The following is an 11289-nucleotide window of genomic DNA, read 5'->3' on the forward strand; positions in this document are numbered from 1 at the left end:
CTGCGGACCAAACTACTGTTACATCAGCTCCATATCTGCGTCTTTAAGTGCAAGGTGTCTTTTTTTTCATCATCATCATCAACAACAAATTGCCAGGTGGCTGGATAATAGCAACAACAACAACAATAATAATAATTTATAACCTGCTCATCTGGCTGGGTTTCCCCAGCCACTTTGGGTGGCTTACAGTACATATAAAAACACAGGAAAATGTCAAACATTAAAAACTTCCTGATACAGGGCTGCCTTTAGATGTCTTCCAAAAGTTGTGTAGTCCTTTATCTCCTTAACATCTGATGGGAGGGCATTCCACAGGGAGAGAGAAAGCCCTCTGGCCGGTTCCTTGTAACTTCACTTCTCACAGTGAGGAAACTGCCAGAGGCCCCTGGGAAGAGGACCTCAGTGGCTGGGCTGGGGGTGGAGACTAGGGTTGCCATACTGTATTTCAAAAAGTAAAAATCTGGACACAAAACCATACACTTCTGACATGGGTTGCCATACGCCTGGGTTTCCCCTGGACTTTTCAGCCAATTTGTGCAAAATCCACCCAGACACTATTTCTGGCGGACGAATCCCAGCTATGTCTAGGAAATTCCGGACGTATGGCAGCCCTAGTGGAGATGCTCCTTCAGCTATACTGGGCCAAGACCATTTGGGGCTTCAAAGGATGAAATGGGGACCTAGCATGGAGACCAGTTAGGGAGGTCTTAACCCTTCATTCCCTGCTAAGAGTCTGATTTAAATTGCATCCGCAGCTGGTAACATGCATGTGTGGGTCTGGTCCTCTTTTGCAACATTTTATAGATGGCCCCCCTTTCGATGGTAATGTGATTGCATTTGGGTGTCCTCCTGCTCATTCTGCTAAGGACAAGAACTCCAAACTCGAAGCAGAACGGGGAGGGGGCAGTAGAATGAATGATTAGGTTCTGTTCATGCTCTTTGTATCCGGTGCTAATTTCCCACAAGGACAGGAAAGCTCTGCATGGAACTATTTTACTTTTGCAGCAGCTGGTCTCTTATCTGCCTTGGAGCAATCAGTCAGCTACTTAACACTTACTGGCAAAACACTTTCCAAGGCAAATCCTGATTTTCTTTGTTAACATGGAGAGAGGTTTGCCTTCCAAAGTGGCCTTGCGGTGCCTTCGGAATGCATATACACACCTGATACCTGCTTTCAGTTGCTTGATAATGGGAAAAAACAATCCAGCCGATTAGAAACTGCTGTCGTCTGTCTGTCTCCTTCTCCCCTGCCCCAAACTTCCAACACAGTTAAACTGCATTGCTCTGGCAAAAGGGCTGGATCCAGACTAGGGGTGCCATATTTCAGAAAGTGAAAATCCGGGCACAAGAGTTGTTGAGCTTTTTTTAGGCAGAGTTGTTTTGTTGAGCTTGCTTTTGGGGAAGGAGGGATAGGCAAAATCTACGTCCAATATGGGTTGCCCTATGTCCGGATTTTCCCAGAAATTTCAGCAATTTTCACCCATATGGCTACCCTAATCCAGACCATGTCATGCTTAGGTAAGGCAGAGCCACTATGCTGCCTTCCCTGCAGATGGGTCACTGTTGCCTACCAGGAAAAAGAGAAGGAAGGGCAGAGGGGAGGTGAAAATGGTGAAAATAGCTATTCTGTGTGATAGATAACTATGGCTAAGGGCTCAGTCTGTTCTAGTGCATATTTATTGCAAATGGTCTAGAAACTCCCATGCAAAACTTCTATGCATGGGTGGTCACCAATTTCTGTGCTGTAATGTAGATGTTTGAATTATGGTGCTGAAGGAGACTCTTGAGAGTCCCATGGACTGCAAGAAGATCAAACCTATCCATTCTTAAGGAAATCAGCCCTGAGTGCTCACTGGAAGGACAGATCCTGAAGCTGAGGCTCTAATACTTTGGCCACCTCATGTGAAGAGAAGACTCCCTGGAAAAGACCCTGATGTTGGGAAAGATGGAGGGCACAAGGAGAAGGGGACGACAGAGGATGAGATGGTTGGGTAGTGTTCTCGAAGCTACGAACATGAGTTTGACCAAACTGCGGGAGGCGGTGGAAGACAGGAGTGCCTGGCATGCTCTGGTCCATGGGGTCACGAAGAGTCGGACACAACTAAATGACTCAACAGTAACAACAACAACAACAAATGCAGGTGTCTTATGATATTTTAAAGTGCTGCTTTGTTTCACTGGTTTTACTGTAAACCACTTTTGAGATTCTGAATGAAAAGTGGCATGGAAATGTTTAAACAAACTTCTGGCAAATGAACCCTTCCTGCCAGGCTTGGACACTCACATCCAGAAGTGAATTTGATATGCCAATGAGAAATTGGCTGACAAATGTGTGCTTGCTTATTCTTTACTATTATAGCAGCCACAATCCCGATCAGGACTATGCTGTGGGGGAAGAGAGGAGGCAACACTTTGTGTCTGCTGTGATTCAGATCTGGTTTGGCCTCTCCTCAGCCAGTTGCTATGTGTTTGCACCGTACATTTAAAGCACCCCCTGCAACCATGGGAATTGTAGCCTACTCCACACAGCACTACAATTCCCAGCACCCTCAACAAAGTAAAGTTTCCAGGATACTTCAGGGGGGAATGTGCTTGAAATGTGCTTTAAACAAAACCAAGCCCTCATGAGTCCAAATTCGTGTTTCATTTCCATCCAGGGTGGTCTTTAGCTTCCTGATGTTTCGTTATATTCAGTGCTATGGCAGCAGAAAACTGCACAGATATTAAGCGACTGGATCTTTAAACTACTTTCCTGGGTTTTTTTCTTGGGAAACTTTTATTTTTTTTACTACCCCCATCTCTCCCCCCCCCCTACTTTCTTGTTGAAACAACTACGAAGTCAGTGGCATCAATAATTAAATAACAGCTGAGCATCAGGGGAGGGAAAGTGACAAACCTGACAGACCCGTCACAAGTTATTTTGACAAGTTTGTAGACTGGAAAGATTGCAAATGAGGGGACGAGCCCCCTCATTACACCTCCCACATTTAACATGCTTATCTTTAAACATAACACAGCGTGGAGATCATCCATTTTCACCCCCACACTTTTGATGCCACAGCAATAGTTCCAGCACCGATACTTAATGGCTGACGTCTTGACATGGTTGATGAATAACCTTTTTGGCCACTGCAGCATCACATACTCTCATCAAAGTAAAATTTGTCCCTATTAATCAAATATAAGTGCTCTTTGCTGAAATCCTCATTTGTATTGCATAGATTTCCAACATTCATCTCAGATGCTGTGCACAACTGCTAACCTTTCAGGTGAGTCTGCTGGGAGTGCCCTGCTCATTTGTATACTGGGGCTGTCTCGCGAAAGGGCAACCAAACATCATTTACCCAGAGGCGAGCTAAAAGTGGCTTGCTAGCCTGACAGTGTTTAGCTTCAAAAAATGAGACATTAATTAACACTCGTTCATTGATTATTATCGATTAGCTTTTGTTTTTGCTTTTGTTTCTAAAAGTTTGGAGTAGGCATATTCTGTTCGTTGTTATTCTCTCTCTCCTTTCTCTCTCAGGAATGTCTTTATTAATTGGGAAGAAACCTTTGTGACTGCAAATACCTAACTAGATGCCACATTCAAAATCACAGGACGCAGCCTAGAACAAACATGGTGTACGTCCAGATAGATTTGTAAAATTAGGCAAATAGGAAGCTGCCTTAGACTACGTCAGACTGTTGGTCCACCTGACTCAGTATTCTCTGCACCGACCGGCAGAAGCTCTCTGGGGTTTCAGGCAGCATGACCTGGAAATGTTGTTATTGTTTAGTCATTTAGTCGTGTCCAACTCTTTGTGACCCCATGGACCAGAGCACGCCAGGCACTCCTGTCTTCCACTGCCTCCTGCAGTTTGGTCAGACTCATGTTTGTAGCTTCGAGAACACTATCTAACCATCTTGTCCTCTGTCATCCCCTTCTTCTTGTGCCCTCAGTCTTTCCCAACATCAGGGTCTTTTCCAGGGAGTCTTCTCTTCTCATGAGGTGGCCAAAGTATTGGAGCCTCAGCTTCACGATCTGTCCTTCCAGTGAGCACTCAGGGCTGATTTCCTTAAGAATGTATAGGTTTGATCTTCTTGCAGTCCATGGGACTCTCAAGAGTCTCCTCCAGCACCATAATTCAAAAGCATCAATTCTTCGGCGATCAGCCTTCTTTATGGTCCAGCTCTCGCTTCCATACATCACTACTGGGAAAACCATGGCTTTAACTATACAGACCTTTGTTGGCAAGCTGATATCTCTGCTTTTTAAGATGCTGTCTAGGTTTGCCATCGCCTTTCTCCCAAGGAGCAGGCATCTTTTAATTTCATGACTGCTGTCACCGACCTGGAAATAGCCAGCGATTGAACCCGAGACCTTCTGCATGCAAAGCAGATATTCCACCACTGAGCTAGAGCCCTTCATTCCATTTACTGACCGCTGGTATAGTGAAGTGGCTAAGAGACTGAGACTGCAGTTCTGAGACTGACCTCAGACATTATGATCTCTGAGATGACGGACAAGATGGCATCTTTCCCCACTGTGAAGTCCACATATAAAAGCTGACCAGACTGGCAAGTGGATGTTACTTCAACACTGGCAACAAGACAATACCATACCCTCCAATACATTGTGACAAAAAGGCAGGACTCTGAAAAAGTAACTCTGAGAAATTGTGCAAGATCATGGTGCCCAAAATGGCCTCTATGTCTCGCAAGACAAAAAAGGGATGTCCCAGTTTTACCAGGATGGTTGAGGGGTGTACAATGTTTTCCACTGCACCTCAGGGTGGCAAAGGAGCTTAAGGAGTGTAGGCCAGCGTACATGGTGCATACTCTGTTCTCCCACACCACACTACCATTCCCCGGCCATCCTCATCTGCTCCCTGAGGCAGCTGCTACACTTTGCCTTATGGTTGAGCCAGGTCTGCTTACATATATGGGAGTAAACCCTCTTGAAAAGAGTGGAACCTCTGAATATAGACCAATTAAACTCGGTAGCTCTGGAAAGGTGAGTATGCCTTATAGTTGGATTTTAGTGAAAACATAGCAGACACTAAAATTCGTACCCCTCCATTCAACAAACCAAAAGATATCATGAAAACCTTCCAAAACATATGTGCTGGGTCAAACTTTAGTGTGTCTGCAGGGAAGATTCCTTCCTACTCAGCTATACAGCTGCAAATATAATTTTTAAGTGCTCTTAAGTGCATTGTACAAATGTGACACTAGACGGCGATGGTGAGCCAATGGCAAATTCCATATATATTTTTTAAAAAATTAAGCATTTTCACAGAGTTTTTTTTATATGTGTGTAGATTCAGCCCTAGTAAAGCAGACATTTAAATGGATCTCAATATGCTCTGTTGCTCTGTTGAACTGCCCTGATAAGGCATGCAGCTGATTAACTTCTCAGTTCTAATGCAGTGAGAGATACAGGACAATGCAGTCTTTTATGCTTCAGCCCTCTACCCAGTCTCTGGAAGTAAGCCTCATTTAATTCAGTGGGACTTACTTCTGAATAAGGCATGTATGGATTTGCATTGCAGATAGGTCAAATTCAAGCTGATCTGACACTGCCTGTGTGCCACCCTTCAGCAGAAAAGTTCTATAAAAAAATACATCAGAACATATTTTTTTTGGGGGGGGATAACTAATTAAAATAGCAAAGCGCAAGAGGCTGGCAAGAACAAATAAACTCTACTCGCAGCCTGTGAAAACTTGCACACCGTTTTATGATCCATTTGCTCATGACAGTCCATCTGTGGGTTCTCATTTTCTCTCCTCAGCCTATCACCTATGCAGCTGGTTTCCAGAGGAGCCTTCGTCTCCTTCAGAGACTCCAACATCTCTCCTCCTCCTTCCAGACAGCAGATGAGACAGGGGTTTGTAATTGCCAGAAAGGCTAGGCTCTCAACATTCTTCTGCATAACATATCGGCAGCCAGAGACTTTGCTCATCTCTGAATACACAACCATTTCCATGAAGGTCACTGTGAGAAGAAACCCTGAAATTCAGTCATAGTTGTCTGAAAGGTCCTGCTTCGGATAGATTTTCCTCCCCTCTCCTAATTCTTACCACACACTTTGCAGCATCATCAGCCTTCAGTAGGAGCAGACAGTGGCTTGAATCCCACAAGGGAACCCTATTTGTGAAAACAATTGCCAATACATTCTTTCAGCAATGACTAATGTAAGTATCATCCAATCTAAGAGGGCTTTCGATCATCAGCCAGAGAGTCCTTTTGCACAAACTACCACTGAAACAAAGTAGACAAGTGTTAGACACATTTAGCTGCGGCCTTGGTGTGAACACTTCTCACACTTTGGGTGTTTCCAAGCTGTCACTAATTTTGGGTGGGATTCATAGAATTATAAAATTGTAGTGTTGGAAGGGACCACTAGGATCACCTAGTCCAACCAGAGCCACAGAGCTCCTAATTTTAGGATTCATGTCTAACCAGTGGGTGCATTCTGATGGATCTGAGATGTGGGGTGTTAAAGCAAAGCAGACTTCTCTGATCTGTGGAAGAGATAGAGAACTGGGGGCTGGCCTTCCTCCTCAAGTAAAGCTCACCAGTAAGTCAAGCAAAATGATCCAATAACTTTAAACACAATGTAGCCCCAATGCTGAAAATGATTGTCCTTAGCACTTCCCCTGTTTTCATGCCTCTGCTGAAAAGGCAAGGGAGCCCCCTCTGAATGCTTCTGTTGGTAGCTTCCTTATGAATACTTCTAGGACAAGTGGAAACAGCTATCCGGTGACGGCAGACCCAGAGCCCCTCATCCCTCACTGTTCTTCTTTTGTCTTTTGTGAGGCAGAACTGAACCCTTGCTTTCCACAGTGTGTGTGTATGGGGCAGGGCAGGGGGTACACATACAGAATGAAGAAAAATGAATTATTGCAAAGGGCTGTAGCTCAGTGATAGAGCATCTGCCTTGCATGCAGAACATCACAGGTTCAATCCCTAGCTATTCCAGGCAGGGCTGGGAGAGAACTCTTCTTGAAACCCTGGAGACCATTAACAGTACTAAGCAAAGCAGACCAGTGGCCTGACTCAGCATAAGGGAGCTTCCTATGTTCCTGTGCAGCAGTGGGCAGCACAGTTTCTATGCAGCAACCCTTCTGCCTTGACCCTTATGAATGGTTAAAGCAACAGCCATACTCTGCCATTCTGAAACAGGCAGCTGAAGACTGTAAAAGAGGGATAACATAATCACGGATACTTCAGGTGTCAAGAAGTCTCCAACCAAGACATGGGATTCTGCTTGCACTAGCTGAAGGAGAAAGGCTGGAGTTTGCTCAAAAGTGCTGGCTTCCACCCATAGCATCCCATGGTGGCCTTATTTGTGATTCACGTACTAAAGGGTTTTAGTTGATTTTGCCACAGCACAAGCATCTGGGCTTATGTGCCATTTACTTGTGAGTCGGGTTGTTAAGATTGCATCGCCTTTTTCTCATGGTCATGTCAGATTCCTGTGAAATCTTCCACATGTACCAAGGTTATTTTCCAAGATTGATATCCGAATTGTTAGTGTCTCTGGTTTATTTTTTTAAAGCAACGCAACGTGACTTGAATGTGAATTCTGCAATGGTAACAAAATTACTTGCTGCAGATGCATCCAATCACAATCTGTGCTGCATTAGGAGTGCTGCTGAGTCTGCAGAAATGAGATCTCCCACACCTTATGGACCAGGAGGTGCTTGGCTGTCCACGGCAAGAAGTACTGAAGTTAAACTCTGCTTGTCTGCCTTTCAACTCAATCGGAAGCATGTTTACTCACAAGTAAGTCCCACCACTTCCAAGGGTGGTGCTTTGGGCCCCTCTCCATTTGGGTTTTCCAGTGCCTGGTGGTGGATGGCAAATAGGAAAGACAGCACTGAGCACTGTTCTGCCATTCCTGTATTTCTGCTAGTTTAATGATACATTTCCTATCCTGAGATTTCCAAAGGTCTCTGGACTGAAACCTGTGAGATACAGATATTATACGGACGATAATAATGCTACCATTGAAGCAAGATCTGAGTGCCAAGCCACAGGTATTTTGAAACCATCTAATCAAATGAAAACTAACGATCTCTTCTGAGCAAACAGAGAGAATGTTTTGGAATGCCAAATGACCTGTTTGTTGTTTTTTTTTAAAAAAAACCTCACGGAAAGAAGTTTGCTTTATCATCTGCTACATTTGAGTGGGAGATTTATAACAAACCTCTGCAGTATGATATGATATGGACTACAAATGGGATTATTCACAACCATTTTTTCCCATTTGTAACTGTTGTCTGAAGCTCCTGAAGGTCATACATTAAATGGGCCGCCCGTGTCTGTCCTCCTTGAAAAAGAGCAAAAGGGGGGGGGGACGCATTACCTTCTGGTGCAGCTGGTTATGCAGGGAAACAATAAATGGGAGAAGTGTTGGGTTGTCCTAAATGGTACAAATTGAATCGCGCTGACATTTTACAGAGCGGCAAATTGCTTATCTTATTCAAGTGCCTGATTTGTTTGCTTCTTGATGAGTTTTGCACCGTCCTTTGAAAGCAAAAGATAAATCTGGAGGAGGCCGCTGAGGCTTGCATTTGAAAACAGAAAAGGGGCAGGGAAGGAATCGGTGGATGTATTTCAAAGCATCGGCATTCAAACGGGGTGGGGAGAAGTTTCCTATGAGCCCCTAATTTTGTGTGGTTTCGGCTTGCGCCGTGCAATAGCAGTTCAAAGCAGGAAGACATGACTGCAAACCAACAGCCGTGTTTCCTATCTACACCCACAAATGACTATTTGCCTTCCAGGAATCTTTGTACGATCTGCTACCCCTCCAGTACCTTCCTGCAGGCAATGGCTTGAAACATCTTGAATGACAAACTGCAGGCATTCTTTTTTCCCAGTACTGAAAAATGGAGGTGACGTGCCTTCATGACTCTTTCCTTCAGTTTTGCAAACCTGAGGCTATGCTTGCTCTACTTTGGGGATGCTGCTGAGCTGCTGAAACTCGGGTGGGGAGAACAGGGGGGTGGAGCATGAAAGGAAGCCCCTTGCAAGTCGAGCCCCAGCTGGTCTCAACAAGGCTCAAAGGAGCAGTCCTTTAAGTGATGCTTGATAGGTAGAAGGAAGGCTCATGGAGAGGTCTATCTGCTCCAGTGCTCCATTCAAAGTAGACCCATTGTGTGTAGTGGAGGACATGCACAGTAGATTTCACTCTAAGACTGCAGTTCTATGCATATCCCCTTGGGAGCAATGCACACTGAACCCCATAACGGTTGCTTCTGAACTGCATTGAAATGGGCTGCAGGAGTTTTTTTTTTCTTGATAGCCCTCAATCCCTGCACCCTATATTTAGACCTATGGACTTCAATTATTTGTCAGGGACTGGCAGGCCTTCAAATAGTCTGTGGCAGAGGCAGGGGACCAGGGGAGTGACCCAGGAGAGGGGACCAGCAATTTATGGGGTTTGATGCCACCCGCGAGGCAGGAGACAGAGCAGGGGGAGGAAGGAGAGTCAAGGCAGTCTGAGACGAAGAAAGGTGCACCAGGTGTGGTAGAAAAGGAGGCTGGTCAGCTGATAGACAGGTCAGGATGGGTGCACAACCTGTCAAGGGAGGGTATATAAGCCTGTTGCTGCAACTGCTCTGCAGAGCCTACACCTGGGGACAGCTGCCTAGAGGCTAGAGGCATGTGTGCATGTGTATCCAATGTGGATGCACTGAGTGGCCTTTGGCAAGTTTCTGCCTCCGTTCCCAGTCTGTGAACTGGGAGTACGTACCACACTGCACTTTAATGGTTTTCAGGTCATCAGGGCTAGGCAGCATGATGCGTTCCATATGTTGATGAACTGCAGCTCCCATCATCACTGACCACTGGCCATTCTAGCTATGGCTGGTGACAGATGGGATGCAATAACATCTGGAGGGCACCAAGTTGCCCACTTCCAAACACTTAGGAGTTCTCATGCATGGATATGCATATAGATTTAGCACACATTAATCTAGAATAAACGTGAAACATGTGCCAAAAGCAATGTGGATTTAGGTAAGCTTGCCATTTTAGAACACTTTTCTGCTTTGATAGAGCTCTCAGTTTCATTCCAAATTCCATTTTGGGAAGAATTTACTGACAACTTCCTCATAAGTTAACTTGTAATTCAGGAACTGTGTAGCTTTTCACCTGCAACCTGTGAAAACTACCAGATTTGATGAACATGTGCAGCCCCATTCTATGCGTGTCTCCTTGGATGTAAGAAACCTGCTGAGTTCTGTGGGACTTACTCTCGGCTGCAGTTTTATTCCTGTGACTCAAGAGGCCATTGGGAAGACTGTTTCTTGACCCCACTGGACGCCAACCTACTGTACAAATCATCTAACAGCTATTAAAAAATGTAAATATTCTCCTTGTGCCACTGAGGTTTCATGAAGTCATGAATTATGAATTGTGAAGTCATGAATTATGAAGACAAGAACTGCCAATTAGCCAGTGCAAATTATGCATTGTGAATTAGCAAGATGCAGTAGTGAAGATCTCCAGTGTGAATCCTTTGAATGCAATCGCATCTGACTCTCATGTAATGCATTCCTATATATACTGAAGTATATTTTTATCGTAAACTGCTGAGAGATTTTCATTACGTGGTTGCCCCTGTTCCGTGGAGCAGCATTCATGTGGAGATACAGCAGGTGCTTGCTATCTGTACTTTTCGGAAACAGTTGAAGGCATTTTCATTTTGAAAAGCTTTTTCCAGCTGCATGAAAAGGTTTATCTCCCTTAGATGTTCATTTTGGATTGTTTTTAAACCCTGTGCCATTTCTAGAAAAAGAGGTGCTGGAACTCACCATGAATGCCTCCCTTGTTCTCTTACAATGGCAATGGCGCCCACCTGATAGGTGCCAGAACTGATTTAAGGTGATTTCCAGCTGAAAGAAAGAGAGAGCCCTGTAGAAACCTATCTTCCATTACTTTTTGTACATTATTTTTAGGTGTTTTGTATGGTATGCTTGAAAATCCCATTGACACACATGTAAAAGGTGATTCAATATATAATACGCTGGGTGGGATTCAACGTGACATTAATAAAATGGGTCTGTCACTGAAAGCATTTCTGATTGACAGAAGACACAAACTGTCCTCCATGATACCTGCACACTGTTCTGGAGGTTCCTCTGCCCCCACCCCAGAGCTGATGTTAGTGTGTGTTCTCGGAGCTTATGGGGGGAGGGTGGGGGGAAGTCTTGTTGCGCTAGGTATAGAATTGAAGCCTAAGGCTATAATCTTATATCCAGTTTCTTGGGAGTAGGTCCCATCGACTTCTTCTGAAGAGA

This window comes from Podarcis erhardii (genome assembly GCF_964252035.2).
Source record: "Podarcis erhardii genome assembly, chromosome: 1".
NCBI classification, from domain to species: domain Eukaryota; kingdom Metazoa; phylum Chordata; class Lepidosauria; order Squamata; family Lacertidae; genus Podarcis; species Podarcis erhardii.